The sequence below is a fragment of the Dipodomys ordii genome, unplaced genomic scaffold (genome assembly GCF_000151885.1).
Source record: "Dipodomys ordii isolate 6190 unplaced genomic scaffold, Dord_2.0 Scaffold206, whole genome shotgun sequence".
Lineage (NCBI taxonomy): Eukaryota > Metazoa > Chordata > Mammalia > Rodentia > Heteromyidae > Dipodomys > Dipodomys ordii.
The window spans coordinates 412,213-416,561 of NW_012267422.1; the positions used below are offsets into that span (position 1 = coordinate 412,213).

General features: G+C 38.4%; 1 long non-coding RNA gene across 1 annotated transcript in view; it reads right to left on the reverse strand.

Moving 5' to 3' along the window:
• LOC106000047 overlaps positions 1–304 on the reverse strand; it is a 4,874-nt gene extending 4,570 nt beyond the window's left edge. Inside the window, exon 1 of the long non-coding RNA XR_001175773.1 lies at positions 6–304. This is a non-coding gene — a long non-coding RNA (uncharacterized LOC106000047). The remainder of the gene's footprint in view (positions 1–5) is intronic.
• Between the last annotated feature and the right edge of the window lie 4,045 nt (positions 305–4,349).

Here is a 4,349-nt window from a genome sequence, read left to right on the forward strand (position 1 = left end):
CGGACCCCGCGCCCCAGAGCCTGGCGGTCGGCGGCGCAGCCCTGGCCCTGGCGTCCGGGAACCTGGGCGGGGACGCCGCCCCCGCCGGCAGTGAAAACTCCAGAGAAAGTTCTAGCCACCAACGTCCTTGGCACTGTGAAGTGGTTCGATGTCAGAAATGGATATGGATTTATGAATCGGAATGGATGTATTTGTACATCAGACGGCCACCAGGAAGACAAATCCACAGAAATGCCTGCGCAGTGAAGGGGATGGCGAGACAGTCGAGTTTGCTGTGGTTGGAGGAGGAAAGGGTGCCGAAGCAGCCAACCGGGCTGGCCAGGATGGAGCTCCCGCGGAAGGGAGTCGCTGAGCTGCTGACCGGCACCCATAGGGTGACCTAAAGAATTAATGATCATTCAAAAATAAAGCACACCTACGACCTTACCACTACCAAAGAAACAGCTAACAGTAAAGTCGACGACTAACCAAGTGGACATTAGAATAATTTGCTATTATCCTTTGTGAAACTAACAACTACAAAAGGAAAATGCCAGCAATTTTTCCTGCAAGCTGCAATCCAGGAATGCCTGCACAGAATGCAAGAGAGAACCCTCCCAGTTTCAACAATCATTAGGATATATATATATATATATATATATATATATATATATATATATATGATGGTACTATGAATTGAAAGAAGAAATATTAATACCATATGGAGAGAACCCCTCCCAAAGAAAATCTGAAATATATAAAAGGCTCGCTCCCCCACCTTTTTTTGTTTATTCTGGATGCTGGTGCTAAAGTTCCAAGGGTCATAATTTAAAAAAGAAAATGTTATGCCCATGTTATTTATGTCTAGAATGAGGGGAGGATCTAGTTTTTGATTGCTTACATGACTCTCTTGGAAAATGTACAGTAAGAACTTCCTAAAAAAATAAAATTGTTGCCCTTCAAAGGAAAAAAATATATTGATAAGTAAAGCTTTTCTATCAGAAGTAATTGAAGCAAGAAGGCAATGGAACATCTAGTCAATATGTGGAGTTTGTTCAATATTAGCAATGCATACAGCTTAGGTTCAGTCTTAGGAAATCCTTACCTTAGACTTATCAATGCACAGGTGCAAAAATAAATCAATGTAGTGATCCTTCCCATCAAAGTAAGAAATATTCAATTGCATTTGGTAATCAGGTTGCACATTCTGATACAACCATATCTCCCCAGTTCTTTACCATTCTGCTGCAAACCAAACTGGATGAATTTTCATTCCTAACACAATCCAGGGATATGAAACGGTACAAAAGTCTGATATCTACAAACATTATTTCTATCCAAAAGAACTAGCACTTCTTTGTAAGTCCCAAGTCTGTAAACAGAAAATAGATGAAGAAGCCGGGCACCGGTGGCTCACGCCTGTAATCCTAGCTACTCAGGAGGCTGAGATCTGAGGATCTCGGTTCAAAGCCAGCCTGGGCAGGAAAGTCCTTGAAACTCTTATCTCCAATAAACCACCAGAAAACTGGAAGTGGCTCTGTGGCTCAAGTGGTAGAGTGCTAGCCTTGAGCTGAAGAGCTGAGAGGAACAGCGCTCAGGCCCAGAGTTCAAGCCCCACAATAGACCAAAAAGAAAAAGAAAATAGATGAAGAGCCTGGAAATTTTTCTTGTGCTATGAAACAAAAAAGATATCCAAGAGTACAAGGTCATGGTATAATGACATTGAAATCAGCTTGAAGGGACAATTTGATGAGGCCAGATGTCAGTGGTTCGCAACTGTAATTCTAGCTACTCAGAAGGCTGAGATCTAAGAATCACAGTTCAAAGTCAGCCCTAGGAAGAAAGTTGAATTAAACACCAAAAAAGCCAGAAGTAGCACTGTGGCTCAAGTGTTAGAGTGCTAGCCTTGAGCAAAAGGAGGTCAAGGATAGTGCCCAGGCCCAGAGTTCAAGCCCCAGACTGGCAAAAAAAAAAAAAAAGGACTGAAGGAATCAGGAAAAAAAAAACAGCATTTTACAAACTTATACAATAGATTTCAGCAATATTTACTTACAGCTGCTAAAAGACATAAGTGAAGGTTGCTGAGAATTTTACCAAGTCTCAATATATCTAGTAATTTACAAGATATAGCAAATAAAGAAATATATGTGACACTAAAAGGAAGTTGACAATCAATTGTGAGAGACACTCTGCAAATGACCTAATTTTGTTGTTTTTAAGTAACAGCAAATATAAATTTAGGGAGAGGATTGTAACAGAATATTATAGAATAGGAGCACAAGAATACTAACAGTTAAATGATGTATGAATCCTGTTATGGCCTTTATTTAAATCAATCAAGTATAAAGAAGACAAGTTTGAAGCAATTGCGAAAATTGGGGATTCAATGACATTAGGAGATTTTGTTTATTTACTAGATGCCTGATGACATATTAGTTAGGCTTTAAAAATTCCTAATGAATTTGATATCCATGCCAAACTTTTTATACGATACATGATGTCCTATCTAAGATTTGCTTTAAACTATGACAGTAAACAATCATTGGATGCTCAAACTCCAATGGTCCAATATTGATCATTGTTGAAGCTAGTTAATAGCTATATGGTTATATTAGCCTATTATACCTTTTTTGTTTTAAAATTTTTCATAGTAAATATTAAATTTACGAAGTAGATCAGATAGTCCAGATGAAGCAACTTCAGAGGCTCATAAAAGTTACCAAAAGTTTTGGAGCCCGGGAACAGAAGAATAGCTTTGTCTTTATGTAATCAGTCCCCAGAACTTCGGACACTGACGCCAACTGGGAGTGTTTGTTCCAGACATGAACATTGAGCAACTACTGCTGACTTGGGGCTTTCAATCATTAAAAGGACCCCTTTTCCAGAAAGTGCCTGACATTGCTGGTTATGGTAGTAGAACAGGTAGCACAAACTTCCTGGAATTCACAAGGAAGAAACAACACAAATGTATGAATAATCAAAAAACTAACTGAATAACAAAACATAAATCTTGGGCAAAAGGGAAGATTTTTTTAACATTTCTTTAGAGAGAAAAGTTTTTTTTAAAAAATGGTTCAATTTATGGAGCATCTGCTCAATTCCAAACATCTAAGGATTATTTAAAAAGCAAAGTAAAAGCCTGGCCTTGGTGGTTACTGCTAAAATCCTGGCTACTCAGGAGATCTGAGAATCGTAGTTTGAAGCCAGTCTGGGAAGAAAAATCAGCGACTCTCATCTCTAACAACTAGAACTAGAAGTAGAGCTATGATGCAAGTGGTAGAGTGCTAGCCTTGAGCAAAAGAGCTCAGGGACAGCACCCAGGCCCTGTGTTCAAGCCCTAGGACCAGCACAGGAAAAACAAAACAAAAAATCAAAAGTAGAGCATATTGATGCATGTCTACAGCCCCAGTGTTCAAGAGGATGAAGCAGGAAGTTCCGAGTTCAAGAACAGATTTGGTTTGTACAATTAATATACAACAAAAAAGTGGAGTATATCTTTCTGAGCAAGTACTTGTCTCTAAAAATAAAATAAAATGCATAATAAGAAGATAAACAGTTAGGAATCTAATAACAAGAAATTTCTGACACAGGGCTTAGATGTTCCTGGATAATCAGTAGGTCATCTTCACAGTTTCAGGTTAATTTGACTGAAGTATATGCATGTATGGAAATACCATAATACAAAACCTTTGAATAATTAATAAATACTGATATAATAAAGGAAACAGTGTACATCTTTCTGAGTATGTTGAATGTCAAATGGTTATAAACTTTGAAGGGGTGGTAAAGGATGGGAGATGAGAGGAAAAGAATGGAGATGGGAAAGAGAAAGGGAAAGAAATACAGAAGGAAGAAGGGAGGGGAAGAAGGAAGGAAGAAAGGAAGGAAAGAAAGAAGCTGTGAGGGAAGAAAGAAAGGGAGAAAATAAAGGACATTTGCAGGGCATTTAGAAGGTCATGAAACCTTTAGCATTGGATACTGGGACCATGAGACAAGGACAAGGGGGTTGGGAACTAGTGCAACAATGATATAAAACAATATGTTGGAAATGATCTGTACAACTTGGGGGAGGGTCAAGGGGAGGGAAAGTGGGAGAAAAATGAGGGAGGGCATAACAAAAGAAATGTATTCACTACCTTATGTAACTGTAACCCTTATGAATATCACCTTGACAATATTTAAAAAAATCCTTTGGAAGGAAAATTCTACCTCCTGGATAAAGTTAGAGATTAAAGGTATCTGTTTAATAAACTATGAAATTGCTAACAAATTCCCAATAAGCTTCTAGTTCCATGGATTTTTTTTGAAGACTCATATGTCTCCTCAGAAGACTCAAGACAAGGGTGAACATAAAGTTAAAAATTAAACTA